The sequence below is a fragment of the Gopherus evgoodei genome, chromosome 8, assembly GCF_007399415.2.
Source record: "Gopherus evgoodei ecotype Sinaloan lineage chromosome 8, rGopEvg1_v1.p, whole genome shotgun sequence".
NCBI classification, from domain to species: Eukaryota; Metazoa; Chordata; order Testudines; family Testudinidae; genus Gopherus; species Gopherus evgoodei.
The window spans coordinates 23,029,709-23,047,797 of NC_044329.1; the positions used below are offsets into that span (position 1 = coordinate 23,029,709).

The window sequence follows — 18,089 nt, forward strand, 5'->3', positions numbered from 1 at the left end:
TGCAGAATATCCAAATGTAGCTGCCTAATTCAGCACATTTATTGTGACGGTTTACTTCTCTTAAGACTATGTGTATGGGAAATTTAGACTGTAAGATAGTAACTAATAAGAGCATAGTTGACTATTTAACTATTTAACTAAACAAAAAGGTATTCCTGGAAGGACATTTTCAAAAGAAATCGGCCCAATAAAAGATATTTCCTCACCCAGCTTGTCCCTCTCATTTTCAAAAGAACACATTTTTGTAGCATTTTGTCTTGCACCTACTTACACTGCATCTGGATTGATTTTTCAGTTACACCCTAATCTGTTTAAAGATATTCATTATCCTGAGTATCTGTCTTTGATTTGAGAGGGTTAGCAAGTGTCAAGACAGGGCTCTTTCCAGGGCCCAGAAGCAGCATCAACAGAAAAATACCAGAATGGAGAGTATTAAGACCCTGATTTCCTTCATGCTGGAGATAATGGTTTAATCTGTGTTGAAGATTAGGGCTCAGCTCTACTGATGCTCTTACAGTTAACTCCACAGATGGAGTACATGTATATAGACACCGAAGAAGTCAGATGTTTCCCCTTTGATTATGAAAGCGCTTTCTAATTTGTCATGGAAAATGAAACCTAGACAAAGTTTGTAGGGGCTGTCCTGCCTAATGAGGAATGCTCCTTCCTCAACTGCATTTCTTGAAAAATGGAGAAAATAGGAGTCAGACCCTGAATCCTATAGATAGCAGAAACTAACAATTGTCATGACTTTACCCAAAGAGGCAGATTTGAGATTGACTACAGAGGGCAGGGAAATTTTATCACCAGATTATTTTGATCATCACAGACTACCATCGTGCCACAAAACTCAGTTGCACGGTGGTGGACCCATGACCAGTTTAGGACAAAAATTGGCCACACCCCTTTCAGAGAGTAGCCCTTTTCTCAGGGAGCAGTATAAATCCTAAAAAAGGTAAATTAAAAGAGAAGAGAAACTAATCAAAAGCAACAGTGTTGTTCCTCATTTAAGATTGCATGGTCTTTAGGTTTACAATAGGTTAATGTACTAGACTTTCACCTAGCCTAGGGGAGGGGTGTCCATAAGGCATTTCTACCCTCTCACAACCTTCTGCTGCAGCCATAGGAAAGCACATTTCCACCCTTCTCCTGAACCAAACCCTCTTTGTACCCTGGAGCTCTTTTTACATCCCCTAGCTGGGAATCAGTAGCCCCAATCACTAAATGCTGTCCAGCTGGATCAGATGATTCCCCACACCTGCTTGGCTTCTTTCCAGAACAGGGCTGGCTGCTCCTTGGACCTTAAAGAGGCAGACCGCTCTTTTACAATAATTTCAGCGTGCAACACTCTCAAGTGTTGGATGAGGCTGAACACTCTGCAGGCATATAGCATTAATATAATCACAGCCAAAAAATATAAAAAAAGAATGTTCAAGTGGCAAAGTCAAGCACTTAGAAGTTAGCAAATGCCAGAATTAAGATTGCCTATGCAATCTTCAATTATATGATCACATACTACATTTTCCAAAGGGCCCTTCCTTATTCAATGAAAGCACAATATTTTTTTTATCCTCCACAGAAGTGTATAGCCTTATTTAAAGCACACAATCCAAATCTTGCTCTGCATAAAAAAAATTTAATCTCCTGATGGGTGTTTCTATGAAGCAAGGGATGTAGGCCATCAGCTTCACAGAGACTGTCAGTATAATGCTTCACAAATGCTAATAAATTTATCTTCACAACATCACTGTGAGTTTAGGAATTATCTTTATCCCCATGTGATGAGGAACTGAGAAATTCAGGCCATATTGCCACAAGTGTCCACTAATTGGGGTGCCCTAGGACCTGATTTTTCACAGTACTTAGCATTTTTATGGTACTTTATATGTTCAAAGTACAGCTCCAATCAGTGTCCATTGCAGTTGTGAACACTGAACACATCTGCAAATCGGATCATAGGCATCTCGTATTGGGCACCCAGAGAATGAGGAACACACAAATTAGTAACTTCCTGTGAAGAGACTGGTTTAAGCAGTTTGACTAGCACTACATAGGAACTCTGTGACAGAGACAGGGATCCAATTCAATTCTCCAGGGTGACATTCAAATATGTAAACCCTGAGACCATCTTTTCTCTTCCTGAATTTCCCTCCATCAATCACCCCACACCTTCCAACTTCTTGGACAAACAAGGCTGAGATCCTCCAGACAACTGCCTCATTCACTATACAACCCTGATTCATTCCCAGAATACTATCCATGCCGTGCACTAAATCAGGCAGGGTACCGTGGAAAAAATATTATCTGATCATGTAATTAGAGACTGCATCATAAGGCATGCACACGAGGGAGACGAACTAAGGTTGCACAGGGGACCTTAATTCTGGCATTTCTTAGCTTCTAAGGGCTTGACTTAGCAACTTGAACATTCTATTAACGTTGTTCTTTCAGTGTAATGAACTAATTTTAAAAATACAAACTGAAAAAAAAATTCTATCATATGAAACCATAGCAACTCCCAATGTGGGTCATCTGCAGGATTAGGACTGTTAAATCTACAGCATAAACCTCTACCTTTTGAGCTAGAGTAGTCATTGGTAGAAATAGTAGGCTGTTATCCTTGATGTGGACTAGCAGTAGTGAAGAATGGGATGCTTTGCCAGCGGGTTTCACAGCTATTTGCTGAAAGCAAAGGAATGGTGAAACTCAGGATTCTTGGATTCAATTCCAGGTTCTGGAAGGACAGGTTTTCTAGTGGTTATAGCCCATTCTTTCTCTGTGCCCCCAAAGTTTCCCCTCTCCTGCTGCTCTTATCCATTTGCTTCACCCTGCTGGCTCCCTACATTCCTTACCCTTCTGCATTGGAGTATGGCTGTTTCTTCTCCACATGCTGAGTGCCAGCAAGTGGGGCACTGAGAACACAGGAGAGACAATATTCCTTACCTCAGTTCCTGTGCTCAGCACTGGAACAGAGAGGAGCAGCAACTGCAAAGAAAGTCTTGCTCAGCTCCATAGCCTTTGAATGGAATATCAAGCTCTGTGGGGATGACACATGTGCTGTGCATTCAGGGTGTAGGAGTTGTGAGAGGACAGAGCATATTCAGTGCAGATGGAATCTTTGGTGAATTTAGCTGCCAAATCTAACAAGCCTCTTCTGAGCATGTGGAAAATTAGATTTTCAGACACTCTTAACTTGGTCAAATTTGTTCAGATTTTCACAGAAACAGCAAAAGGCACAGCCTTGACACCAGGGCAACCTCCCCACTCCCCTCCCCGACCAAATTTCAAGGCCTTCCTCCAAAGTATGGAGGAGCTGGGGCTTCTTAATGAAATCGATGAATTTTTTTAAGATGGACAAAACTACACATTTTTTCTTCTAACTATTGTTGTAAATGGCAAATGTGTTTTATCTGAAACTTTTCAGATAATTTCAGTCTGAGGCAGACATCTAGGATAGTTAATTTCAGCACGAGTGATTAAAGTTTGGCAAAGTTACAAACAACTGAAAACAGGATCTTATAATGTTCTACCTATAGCAATGACAGGTGCTGACCTAATGTTTCCTCATCAGAAGTGTTTTCCAGTTGCTATGGCTGCATGAGGGCACTCTCAGCATTTGAACAGCAGGTTTAAGCTGTTCTGCTTGGAAAAAATGACTATGTAAAAATGGCAAACTTTTATTCAAGAAGTACATCTTCACACAACGCACAGTCAAATTATAGCTGGATTCAAACAAGAATTAGGTAAGTTCCTGAAGGATAGGTCCATCAATGGCTATTAGCCAAGATGGTCAGGGACACAACCCCATGCTCTGGCTCTGGGTGTCCCTAAACCTCCAGTTGTCAGAAGCTGGGACTGGATGAGATGGATCACTCAATATTGCTCTGTTCTGTTCACTCCTTCTAAAGCATCTGGCACTGGCCCCTGTTGGAAGACAGGATATTGGGCTAGATGGACCATTGGTCTGACTCAGTATGACCATACTTACGTTAAATTAGCTCCTTTTCGGGTTGATCCAAAGGACACTGAAGTCAGTTGATGTCACACTCATGTGAGTATGCATGTTTATAAGCAGTCCTGCAAGACCTATGCCTATATTACTCTGACTCCTTTGCTTCTCTCTTTGTTTGTTGCTTAATCTTTTTAGATTATAAACTCTTAGAAAGGGGATTTATCTGCCTATATATTTGTACAGCACATAGCACATTTTTGACACTACTGTAGTAGTAGTAATTATTAATAATAAATAATAATGTATGTCTTTATCGACAAAATAATAGTTTTTGTTACATTTTACTCCTATTAGCACAGCAGAGCTAGTACAGCTATAGGAGACACAGCTAGATTCTATGCTGGCTTTAACACCATTAGGAGAAATATTCATAAAGTTTCAATTGCTGGAGTAATATTCACTCTCCGTAGGAGCTGTGTTAACCTATTACAGTTAATGGGGTTGCAGAACTGTAGTTGAGTGAAGATGAAGACAATGAGCGTAACTGAGAGCAACTATCAAGTCTTTATTGCAGGCCACAGTGCATGAGCTAGAAGGAACACAGCTCAATTTTCAGATCCCACAGTAAATTTGCAGCACTGGCAATTAGGTAAAAACAAATTTTGTTGTAAACGGAGGGACTTTGTATCCCAGAACTTTAAATCTACAGGAAGGTTTGTTATTGATGACAATGAAAGCAGGATCAGGCCTTTGAGCTGGGGTCACTGAGAACTAAGGAACCCCAAAATACTATTTTTATAAACTCAGCAATGAATATATCTACCACACTATTATGCTTCACCATTCTAACTCCATTCTAACTCCTTTCATTAGCCTGTAGCTTGAGACGTGGAACTGAGGTCTGAATACTTTACAGAGCAGCAGTCCTGTGGTGCAGTAGGTAACTTCTTTTGTTGCCTTTGCTGTCTTTCAGGAGCTTATCAGTGTACTGGGAGTCAAGAGACTTGGGGTTTCTGGTTCTGAGTCAGCTTCTTGCCCTCAGGGTGAATCTGGGTGAGTCACTTCACTAGTCTTCTTTTTCGCCTCCCACCCTTTATCTTTCTTGTCCATCTCTAATCTCTTTGGGGCAGGGACTGTCTCTTACTATGTGTTTGTATTATCTTATAGATCTAGGATAGCTGTAAAAGAGAAAATTATTATTGTGAGAAGCAACAATTTAATACTCCACTGATATATGGGATCTTTTTCAATATACAGTATTAAAACTTTAGGATTAGTCCCTCTGAGTCCAATGGGATTTCCTTTGTCTTCTATTATAGACCCATTTCTGTCTATATCTGTTAATTTTGCAGTGTCTGAACCCTGGAACAGGAACCATTGGGCTCCATCCATTGACAGATTGTTTCATTAGCTCGGCCATGTCACTTATCGTTTTTCCATTTCCCGCCATCCTTTGTTTCAAGTGATTGCTCCATTCCACAGACTTGATTGTCCAGATTATCTTGCTGCTTCAACATTTTTTCAGCAGACACTTATAGGGGTTTGCAGGTTATCATCTTCTCTATGGTATGTGACAACCACGGGTATATTTCTCCATGAAGTCTCAAGCTTCCTCTTGCTGCTGGCAACCAGTGATAAGATAGCATCAACAGGCTTTGTGGGAAATGCGAGAGTTGTTTTGCATGATCAGATTTACCTTTTGCTTTTGGCATTTTGACTTCCTCAAATTAAAAGCTGGGAAACTCAAAATGCCTTCCAAACCTTAGGCCAACATTTTGAAACCTGGGCTTGTTAGTCTCTTAAATCTGTTACTGTTTGCAGAGGGGCAGAGCACCTGCAACTCCACTTGAAGTCAATGCAAATTGAAGGTGCTCAGCACCTTTGAAAATCAGCCTACTCTGATTCAGGTGTTTAAGTACAGGGTAAGACCAGCTTCAGCCACTGAATATTGGAAATGTTGGTCATTAGTGAAGGAAGACTGTGTAGGCTTTAATTACACAGGTGAGTGGCAGGACATTGCAGGGCCACAGGTGATGGAACAGGAAAGTGGCTGAACAAATAGTCCTCTTATTGTTTTAAAGGAGATTCTTGGCTTGGTTGATCTATCTAAATGTAGGGATGAGGGACTGGTTTAGATAAAGTAGGAAGAGGACTGACCACTGAATAAACTGGATTCTTTTATAAAGTACTTAAAAGTTGCACTGAACATCCACCCTGAATCCAGTTACTCTTATCTGCATCAACCCTCTTATCCTCACTCCCCTTCTTGCATAATCAGCTTACTCACTGATCACAAAGTTCCACCCACGCTTCCTAATCCTTTATCCCTTGTACCTTTGCTGAAATTTTAAATGTATCTCACAGGATCTAACTTTTCCCATTCATGACCTATCAGAGCTAGAATTTTTCAAACGATCTCCTGATCTATACTTATGGATTGCCTTCGTAATGCTAGTCAGTCTTCCTGGTCTGTATCTATTGCCTGTATAACACTGACAGACCCCAGTCATTGGCGGGAGGGATGGAACCTGTGATTTCTGAAGCTAAATGCATAAGCTAAAAGTCATATGTCTGTTAGCTAAGCCTGTAGCAGACTCATTAATTTCTAAGTGGTCTCAGTGCCACTAGAAGGGATAGAGCACCACGTTCAGGAGGTGTGCGGGTTACACCTATGTTACTTAGGAGTTTTAATTTGGCACCTTTTGTGAGTTTGTACCGTATCCGCAAAAAACAAAGTTTGGGTCCTGAATTCTGGATTTGGCTCAGGTCTGCTGCTGTCTTCAACTCTCACATATCATATGATTTAAAATGCAGTTAAGTCCTCTGACCCAGGGAAACTCTCACACTAGCTTGCCAGGCTGGAAGACCACAAATGACCTTGCAGATACTGCTGGATTTGCTGACATCCTAACATTCATTGGAAATGCCAGCAGTGGAAGATTTGACTGTTCAAGAGGTAAGGAAATTGGATTGGGGAACAAGGAAGAGAGACTGGTAGGAGAATCATTATGATAACGAACAACTGGTAGAACAGAAGGAGTCTCCAAATTCAGGGTGGAGGAGATCATCTGAGAACTTGATTGTGATCTGAGGGCATGAAGAAGGATCTGGCATTGGGCTCAATAATAAGAAAAAAGGGAATTCAGAGGAAAGGAAAGGTGTGGGAAGGGATGTATCAGGATTGGTTGGAGGGAGGGAGAGAACAATGGGATGAGGAGAATGGGGATAAAGATGATTCAGAAAAGGAGGATTTTATATGATAAATATAACAGAATGGCACTAATTGAAGAGGGAAATGATTGGACAGTGAAGGATTCTGAGCCAGGGTCATGCCAGACAATGTAAACGATGTCTAGAAACCTAAAATGGAAACAAATCTGCTTAATATTATTGGGACAAATACACAGGTTCACCTAAGAAAATATAATGTACTCTTCCTTCCAATCATCTCAGCATTGAAGCTACACTAAAGGTCTCCATTACATACACTTCTGAATTTGCCTCTACTTTTAGCTCCCATTGTCTCTAGTTGCTTTTAGGTGATTCTAAGATTCTACCAAGGCATGAAGTGTCACTAGAACTCTTTAAGTTGGTTGAAAGGACAGTGCCACATTACACTGCCCTACTTTTCAGAAGCGTTGAGCATCCACTGCTCCTGCTGAAGCCAGTGTGAGTTTTGGGTGCTCAACACTGTGGAAAATCAAGCTCAGCTCTGAGTACAGAGTTCATGGTTGCGTATTGCAATACAGCTCAGTTCTTCAGGAGAATTCTGAAGGAACATCCCTTCCTGTCAATACTTGCATGTTCCCCGGTTTCTACATCTGTTTAGTGTGCTGCTTGGGGATTTCTGCAAAGTCACTTCTTTAAGTTTAGCATGGATTTTTACATTGTGCCTACAGGTGCTGTGTAACCCTTCTCTGTGTCACAGTCCAGTTTATTCCTTCAGTGCCTGGTCTCTTATCGAACTATTTACATCCTAGTTCCCAGTTTAAATCCAGCATAGGTCAGTAGTGACCCAAAGTTCTTACCATGTGCTGGCTGTTCTGTGACCATTATGAAATAAGTTTGGTGAGTCTCAGACCACGTCCTCGAGGGCAGGTGTCCTGATCACAGAAACTACCAGCATGCCAGCACAACTAAAACTATTGGACACCGTGGTTGGCAATCTCAGCACAGCTGACTGTGGCACAGGAATTGAATTATTCTCTCACTCCTAGAGGTCATACCTCTAGGACAAGGCTGAGGCAGATAGAGAGGGAATCTGCTCTGGTATGGCCCAAAGGACAATCTTTCATGAGCACTAAATGCACACACAAATGTAGGACTAGTTCTTGGTATCAGGTTGTTACAGAGTCTTTCTCTTGTGCCTGGCTGGGTTTGTTGATATTATTGGTTCTGACTGACACTCTCTCTCTATCTTTCTACAGATTATTTTAGTGTTTAGTGACTGGGGAGGTTTCTCCTTAAGTGTATATCCAGCTAGTGTCACTTGTTGTAACCGGATCAAGATAACTAAGGAGGAATTTCAAAAAGGGCAAATAGTATTGAGTCATTGGCCTAGAGGTGCACTTGGAGGGACTTTTCATTGTAATTCTCCCCTGGACAGATGCCTTATCTACAGTATCTCACCCTCAGACTGGGGAGATGGTAGTAACTTTACTGGATTTTCAAAGAATTTCAGTAAAGACCTCAGTGCTATAAATTTTAAACCCTCTGTTTCTGGACAAAAGACATACTTTCCTCTACTGCAATACTAGCAGTTAAAGTTAGGTTGGTATTTTCATTCTACATGCCACCGTTCAATTAGTTTATTATTCAGCCATAAAAATTCACTCTGGGTTGGATCCTGGCACGAAGGTGACTATGTGAATTGCAGATATCTTTCAGATCTCTTTGCCAATGTCAGAATGCCATTGCTGCACAAAGGGGATGGAATCTGGCCCTAACTCCTCTCCTGGTGATTCTGTCAGCATGAGGGAATCTCCAGTGTTGGGAGGACTGGTGTGTCTGGATGCATTATGCCACCCTCCTCACAATGGGAGGTTGGGAGGGCAAGGGGGGGGCAACATGCATTACACTCCAGCTTTGCTCAACTGGCAGATGGCCCCTTAATCTCTGTTTCTGGCTGCCACAAGTTGAAACATCTTCAAGACTGCTCTAATTTATACCCAGACAAGGGCTAAGGCAGGGAAGCAGGGAGCTGTGATAGGCTCCTCCAGCTCCCTGCCTTGCACTCTTCTCTCTTACCCCTGTTCCTCTAGGAGTTCCTCATTCATTGCTTTTATGCTCTTGGGATTTACTATATTTATTTTACACCTCAAACCTCCCATGTCTTTTTGATGTATTTCTGCTTCCTGCAGAAAGTAATGTTCCCTTGTCTGCACATTTTTGCTTCTAAGAGTGAGAGGGATTCAGTCCGCCATGATAGGCTCAGCCACCTGCTAACACATTCTTCACCTGCATTTCCATTACATCTTTTTACAGGGCAGAAGAGCTGAAAAAAATTAATTAGACATTATGTGACATTAGACTGTACTTGAAGGGCCTTTGTTGATTGCCAGTCTCCATTAGATGCTTATGGGATGTTAAACAATCATTGTTCATCTGTATTCTTCAACATGTTCACCCATGCAACGTAAACACATTCTCATCCATTCACTGACATGATCTGAAAAATCCTAATACACCACAAACTGTTGTGTAAATGTTTTTGTAGAATACATCATTCACTGATACAAGAGAATTGCTGCTTTATACTTCATCCATACACCAGTGCTAACCCAAATCCTAATTTTATTTGAAAATAAATGTCATACCAACAAATTGCTTTGGTAACCATTTCTCATGGTGAAATTATTTTGAATAAATCCATCAGAATATAACTCAATCCATTGTAAACCCCCCACTGCAAGGAAATGTGCATGAGACTGGGACTCAATAAAGATGTAAATATGGCGAGAAATTGCTGTCCTCTCTGTAGAGTTGCTCCTTTTGAAATGTACCTCCATGAAAATATTCAGGTGGGATTGAAGTGAGGATTACTGATTGTACAATAAATCTTGTTGACAAGCTCCATGGTGCAAAGATCAAGAATGTAACTTATGCTCATCCTGATTTTCTAGAAATTATATTGATAAGGAAGCATTCCTGAGAGTTGGGAACTGCTCCTCAAAAATCTTCTGGTTTGCATTAGCAGTACCAAGCCACGAGGGTGATTTCATAATCAAACAGAAGAATCTGGAGTTCTACACACACACACACACACACACACACACACACACACACACACACACACACACACACACACACACACACACACACACACACACAAAATGTGAGCACACACACACACACACACAATGTGAGCGCACACACAATGGGAGCTCAACTCATGGAATTTATTAAGAGAAATCCACTAAGCAGAGGCTCAACAGAGAGACAGCAACTGTCTCCACCATGAAGATAGCTGGTGTCATTGTGCTTCTTATTCTGGCAGTTTTCTGCTGCTCTGGTGAGTAACTTTTACTAACCCCTGTAGTGAGAGGGGTGGCCCAATTCTCTGCCACCTGCCAGCATTAATTAATCTTGTCCTGGCCTCAAAAAGCAAGGAGAAGGAGGTTGTGGGAGTGCACTTCACTCTGAAGTTCTTCATTCAGATATATTAGTTCTTCAGTCTAAGGCTTCTCCTTCACTTTGTTGAGAAGGCTGCTGGTGTTTGACAGTATGTCCAGGTTTTGGAACCTCAACAGGACTCGGGCTCCTGGGCTTCAAAGTGAGATCTTGCATTTATGTGTCCTGGCATAGACTTATCTCCATCTTCTCCTTATGTCATTTTTAAAATATATGGACCAGAGCCAAGCTCCACTAAAGTCAATGGAAAGCCTCTCATTGACCTCAGTGGGCATTAGATGCCTGTAAAGCAGAGAGTTAACATAGATTTAGTGTGACTATTACTATCTTGCAGGTTCCCCTTATTAGTGGTGTGTAATGATCCCATTCTCCTGAAAAAGGGCATCATTGGGGTTCCTGCTCCACTTGCTGTGATGTCACAGACTATACCAGTGACAGCATTCATTTTAAATATTCAGACTCAATAGATGATCCAAGTAGCCAAAAAATACACAATATTTAGCAACTGTTATTGTTTTCTGAGCATTTTGCTAGGAATGCAACATTTTATGGATCACCAAAGCCAGAAGAATGAACTCCGTTAAATGCAGCCATTATTTATTAACAAGACGTACAGCTTTATGCGTGGTTCATTAGTGCAGGGAACTTGCTTTCCCTGGTGTTTGCTAGGTTAGAAGCTGCATTCAGTTTTGCTCCAGACAGATGCATGTTTTGCATTTAATTTCTTTCCAATGTTTTCCCTCATTTTTATCTGGTATGTCTGTGATTTTGTTCCCGATGTTGCCAGTCATGAGGGCAAGGTGAGTCCAGCTCTTATTGTTATTGAACCCTCACATTCCCTTGTCTCAAGAGACCCTTGTAAGCACTATGTGATCATGAACTCTGTGTTGGAATCATCTCCCCCCTCAGAATAGCTAACAAAGAGGCTGGGATCATCAAAAAGGGACTACCTTGGTACTCATAAACAGAGAGAGTAAATCCCTGGGATTCAGTTGCACTGGTGTACATGGTCAGACCATTGTTTCCCATGCATAATTCGATGTGATACAATACCTGGCTGGATTGTTTGAGAATCTAAGAGCTACCGGAAGGGAAGTGATGGGGAAAATATCAAAGAGAGAGTTTGAAATTTCAAATCATTGTTTGTCTGTATACCTTATTAGGAAGAATCTTTTCCCATTACACATGATTCTGGATACTGGGGACTGACTTCTTCTGTTCATTGAGTCAAATGACCAGTTACTGCCAGTACAGTGCAGCGAGTTCATGTTACAAATCAGACAGAAGGCTGTGAGAGTCTCTCTCTCCTACATCTCCATCAGCAGCAGATAAATCAGAACAACCAGAATAATGACTTTTCCCTTCCTGTGTCTATGTAGGGAAAGAAAAGGTAAAATCTTTAACCCTAATCTGTGGAGGTGGGGCATATTGGGGACCATTTATATCCCCCTGCCGTACAGAGTAGGGGTTTTGAATGAAACGCAGAGAGGGGAAGTGATTTGCAGTTAGTGGTAGAACTGGGACTCAAACCCGTCTCCTAGCTCCCAGCCCAGTGCCCTATTCACTGGACCTCAGAAGCAATGGACAAGACTATTTCTTGTGTCCCGCACTTCAGTACACTGTCAATACGCATCAAAAATTCAGGATGTTCCTGATTCAAAAATGCTTTCCTCCTCCTCAGCAACTTCCCTGATAGCCCCATCTCACTCTTTTCTCCCTGTGTCACCTCATACATACTCCCAGAGGCTTGCATGGAGTTTCTTCCTTCCCTTGATGGCATCCCCACTGTCCATTTGACACAATTCCCCCCAAAGACCCAGAGTATTCCTCTTTGCAACCCAAATTCCCCATCAGACTCCTGATCCCCCAAACCCTCACCCTGCAACCAGGTAATGTTTCCTACAACTCCCTTCCCAGTAGGATCCCAGAAAATTTGCGGAAGATCTTTCCAGACTAACTCACAGTGACACTCTGGGGCTAAGAGGAGCCCGTCACTAATTGGAAGCACTACACACCTTACTAAAGGATTGGGTCAGTCTCGATAAGGGATTAGATTGAGGTCTGGCCTGATTCTTCTTCTGGTTGAACTAACTCTCCTTTCCTAGTTACAGAAGCTGTCTGCAGCTGGTGCATTAGGAGAAAAGGATGAATTGGGCTTCTCCTGCCTTTATGCTTTTTCAGATTTTTAACCTTTGTAACTGAAAAATCCCTTCAATTTTGCCACCTCAGTTGCGGTCCAACAGAGAGCTGCCAATTTGAGAGATGTGGGAAGAGCCTCAGCATTTAACCCTTTGAAACCCAGTTAAATGCATCTTTGGGAACCTGAACTACTTCACAAAAATAACACTACCTCACTCCTCCAAATACACCCTTAGCATGGACTGGGTTCATGAGTCGTTCCCCTGTTCACAGGCCTGGCTCTGCTGGTGGTGATGGGGGAAACAGGTCTTACTTCTGATGTTGGATTTACCCCCGCCCCCCCCCCGACATTACTATTATTTACTGAGCACTGTCAATGTACTTGGCATTGTACAATCAAGAGGAAGACAAGAGCCTATGTCTCAAAGAGCTAGCATCCCAAGTTAGGCTGACACTATGGCCATGGGACCTGGTAAGATTAGTGTTAGAGGCAGAAAGAGGAGAACTGGCAAGTCAGGATAGAGCCATAGGAGGAAAAGATGGCAAAGGGAATTAAAATGATATATTATTATATTTGCAGACAAAATGTGATTATGACCCAAAGAATGATCCTATCCTGTGCCCCACAGTTCAGGAATGTGTCTGTGCGGCTGATGGCAGAACTTATAGAAACTACTGTTACTTTGGCAGAGCCAGGAGGTGAGTACTGAAATAAACCGCTTATGCAGAGTAATAAAAACAACACTCAGAGCTAATCTATTTGCCTTTTCCAGAAGGGTTTTCCTCCCATAGGAGCAGCACCCTTCAATTTATTCATCTGCTTCCAGGTTTTTTAAGTTTATTCTGCAATTGCTTTGACATGGACAAGCTGTCCTGTAACAAAGCCAAATGGATTCAACTTCATGAGAGAGAGAGAGAGAGAGATCGATCGATCGAGCCAGCTGCTCTACAGCCTTAGCTAACAGCTAGCTGGCTTTTAGCTCATGGACTAGAGGCTCATGCATTTAGCTCCTGAGGTTCAATCCTGCCCACTGATGACCAGAACAGATTCTTCTTTGATTAGGAATAATAAAGGAAAACCTGCTATGATCCTGAGTTTTCCACTTCTCTCTTCAAGTTCACTGAGTCAGACTCTGATCTTAGTTATACCAGTGCATATAGAGCTCCTCTGAACTTACAATGGTATAAACGGGTCAGAATCTGACCAGCTGCTTTCTTAAAATGTACAGCTGGCAGTTATCTGGCTGAAAAGCAGTGTTATTAGCACTCAGCTGTGTGGGAGCCAGATTTATACTTTTTGTGCTCCGAGGCAAAGCATCTTCAGCGTCCCCTCTGCCTCCCTATGTGGCCCTGCCTGGAGCCCCCAGCAGTTCTATGTGGCCCACTCTGCCTCCTAACCTGGCTCCAAGAAGAATGTTGTGGCTTTTCACTTAAGGAAAAAATGCACCCGCCAGGCTCCCTCCTTCCCAAGAACTCCCTAGCAGTGCAGCCAGTGGCAGCGTGGACAGTGGTAGCAAAACAGCCCAAAATACCACAACTCACAACTGCTAAATAACTCCGGTAATCGACAGCTAAAAATAGCTCAACTGGGCTAGAAAATCACATATCGTATATATTCAATCATAAGCCGACCCCCGCAAGATGGATAAGTAAAAATGGCAATTTTTTATGACCCATTCATAAGCCAACCCTTTAATTCAGGGGTCTGCAAACTTTCGCTCCTGGCCCATCTGGATAAGCCTCTGGTGGGCCGAGACGATTGGTTTACCTTGCGTGTCCGCAGGCACGGAGGTAAATCTAAGAAAACAAAATGTCCCAGCCCACCAACAGCTTACCCTGACAGGCCAGGACAGCAACTGGTGGGGAAATTTTTTTGGGGGGGAGAAACTGAGGGTCAGGGGAGTAACCCCTGTGACCATTCTCCAAATGACCCCACCCCTAACCTGGGACCTCTCCACATGACGCCTCCCAGTGTAACCCATCCACGCCCCACTCCCTAGCCCGAGACCTCCACACTCTCGTCATCCCATCCCATCCCTTCCCACCTTACCTGGGGCAGGCCAGGGAAGGATGTCTCTGGCCTGGCCAGAGCTGCTCCAGCAGGCTGGGCAGCACAGCTGCAGCCTGCCAGCCCCAGAGCTGCAGCTGCTTCGGAGGCCAGGGGGAGAGCAGCGTGGCCAGAAGAAGAGAGACTCAGGCCCCGCCTCTTCCCTTCTGGCTCTGCTGGCTGTGCTGCCTCTCCTTGACCCCTCTGTTGGGGGGGCTGTGTCCCATCTCTCCCCCTCTCTATACCCGTTCATAAATCGACCCCCTTCTTTGATGCTTCCCTTTTTTAATAAATAATTTTGGCTTATGAACGAGTATATACAGTAGTTAACACTGGTGTGTAAGCACATGCTTACTGTGCCTAATTGGAAATCCAGTCCTGGTGGGTGCTCAGTACCAGATACACCTCTGCCTTGATATAATGCTGTCCTTGGGAGCAAAAAAATCTTACCGCGTTATAGGTGAAACCGTGTTATATTGAACTTGCTTTGATCCATCGGAGTGCACAGCCCCGCCCCCCCGGAGCACTGCTTTACCGCGTTATATCCAAATTCGTGTTATATCGGGTGGCATTATATTGAGGTAGCAGTGTACTGTAATCAGTTGCCATCTGGCTTTAAAAGAACTAAAGTAATTGAACAAAATGGTTTATATGAAAATATTAAATGTTTTCATTTTCTTCTTCGCTCAGGATGGAAATATCTTTGCACTGGGAATGAGCAAACCTAACTGAATAAAATGAGACAGAGCAGGTTGGAAAATAGTTCTCCCTCGCCCCCGGAAAAAGTTCTTGGTGAAAACAATTTTGGTCAAGAATTTATTTTGATTTTTTGGGGGGGGGGGTTGTCAAAAAAAATTGAAAACCCTTCTATTGAAAATGTGTGTTGGCAGAAAGTTTTGACCAGCTCAAGACTGAGAATATCAGCACAGTTTCTTTAAAAATGAAGAAGGAAGCCAGATAGGGGGACTGGAAGAGGTTCTAAACAGACGCTCTACAGTGAAGTTGACTGGGCAGAGTAATTTCAGGGGTAAAAATGTTTTTCTATTCTCATAAATTCTATTTCTTATTCAGTGGTAGAAGATATCAGCTCTTTCTTTGATTCTTCATCAGACAATAAGCAATGTTCCAAACCTCCACTAAAACTGAATCAAACTTTTTGAAGGTCAGAGTAATAGCTGATAGGAAATTTTCCACTAAAACTTTTTTTACATGACTTTTTGGTAACATTTTCACACAAAAAAAAATCTATTTTCACTGAAAAATGTGGGTTTTTCAATGAATATCGACAAGTGTATAGAGACCACTTTCTATGAAAAAGAACAAAAAGTTGTTCTCACTGGAAAATGTTTTTCCCATGACTTTCAATCAGCTTACTTAGAAAGTTTGTTTTTAATTCATAATAATTTTTTGTTTTTACGATCTCTGCCCTTCCCAGTCTACTTGAAAGCAAAACTTTTGAAGGAGCCTGACAGAGGCTGATATTGTTCATCTCCCCTGAGAGCTAAAGATGGCCTCTTCTCATGACATTTCCAGCCCATTATTGCAGCCCCAAGAGGTTTTCATAGTTCAGTACTTATTTCTATACCCTGAAATCTCCATTTCTTAAAATGGAGTCCAGTATCGTAAGGAAAGCAAATGGCATCTTCTTAATAGTTCCAAAGTAAGTTTTACTTACAATTTGCATTTTAGAAAGTAACACTGGAGGCAGTCGTCATGCTTAAAACTGAGCCCTTATAAGGCACCACTTCACCAAATCCTACAGAAATAGTCCCACCCGAACAGAGAAGTATCACTAGTGCTAGCTGTAGTGCCTGGGGCTATTCAGCTATGGTAGTGCTTTCTTATAAAGCATCAATATTAAGCAGGATGGATGCCTTTAGTGTTGCTCTCTAAAAGTGCAAATTGTAAATAAGTTATTATTATTAGCTTAGCTGCTACACTATGCTTGGAGCTGTACAATAAACACAAAAACAGTCCATGGCTTAGCCATGCTGGCATGATTGTTTCCTACATTGTGTGCGCTCGCTTTGGGAATGTGGTAGTGTCGAGGAAAGAGTGCATTTTTGAATGAATGTAACTTCTTCTAGTCAATATGCATTCACAACTCCCCTTTAATGCCAGTGTGCACACGTGAGGGCAGTAGCTGATCTAGCCCATGTGAATAACTACTGTTATCTTCATAAGTTTAGTGGGAAAGGTTAGAGGGTTTCCCTTCAAGACTATGCCACTGAAATCTTTGTGTCTTGTCTTATCTCTTTGTCCGTGTGTCTCTCTTTTAGGGCAACATGTGGAAAACTTGGCTTAAAACACCCTGGACCATGTCATGAGAAAAAGAAGGCATAAAAATGGATTTCTTGTTTTGAATTTCCATAAGAAAGTCCCTATGTAGAAGCACATTCTCTATTTGTTCTTCTATATAGCTCTTGCAGTTTGCATCACTATCTCTGTTTCTTTGTTCAGTAAAGTAAATTCTGTAAAGTTCTTTATTTTTCTTTTTTCTTTAAAGGGGGATTTGTGGCCTTCCATGAAACCCTTCCTGTTTGCTATGAAGCAGCATTAGATTGAGGCTAGATTCCCACTATAAGCTTGATTTTTACTGTCCCTTCTCAAAACAGGAATCTGATCTCGAAATATTGCATGTAGAGCACATCCTAGGGTATCATTTTCCTTGTAATTTTGGTTAAAATAAAAAAGGTGAATCAAAGTTATGGTATTTTGAAAACTGACCTGTCCATTTCCTTTTTGAAAATGTTCCTAACTTTCATTTGATTCATAACTTCTCCAAAGTGGGCTGGCCTGGAAACTCTGCATTTGATTTGTGTAGTCGGCCCTGCTGAAGAGAAAAGCTTTTTAGTATTTTTAAAAGGTTAGAGGGGATAGTGGGAGAATTAAAAAATCTCTAAAGGGCCTTATTCTCTACCTCACCAGTCTTAGATCCATAGAACTCCATGGAGTTGTTTTTACACATTCAGGGCCAGATTCTCCTTAGTACCAAGTTATATCTGATGAGGGGCTAGGGAAGTGAGGAAGCGTGTCACACGGTATGCACACCCTGTCCTCCTTTGGGGCGTGGAGGAGTTGTGATACCACCATGGTTACAGTCTACCTGACTGTCTTTAGGCTGAAAGCTGTACAACCCAGAGACTGCAGACAATATGGCTGCCCTTGCAGTCAGGGCAGTACGGCCCACTGGCCAGAATCAATTACAGTGCCCTTGCTTTCAGGGTAGGACAGCATAGGGGCCAGAGTCCATATAACTGCCCACAGATGCAGGGCAGAGTGGTCTGTTGGCCAGAACCACTTTAAGGCAAGAGTGTAATC

At 42.2% G+C, this 18,089-nt stretch overlaps 1 long non-coding RNA gene across 3 annotated transcripts; it reads left to right on the plus strand.

Moving 5' to 3' along the window:
- The first annotated feature begins 3,615 nt into the window (after positions 1 to 3,615).
- LOC115656346 lies at positions 3,616 to 17,456 on the plus strand. 3 transcript variants are annotated; one of them, XR_004001637.1, is made up of 6 exons: positions 3,616 to 3,743; positions 4,926 to 5,005; positions 6,802 to 6,908; positions 13,302 to 13,420; positions 15,459 to 15,519; positions 17,048 to 17,456. It is a non-coding gene; the product is annotated as an uncharacterized LOC115656346 (long non-coding RNA). The 3 variants fall into 3 exon arrangements; XR_004001638.1 differs by lacking the exon at positions 3,616 to 3,743 and adding an exon at positions 3,969 to 4,051; XR_004001639.1 differs by lacking the exon at positions 6,802 to 6,908.
- The last annotated feature ends 633 nt before the right edge of the window (positions 17,457 to 18,089 follow it).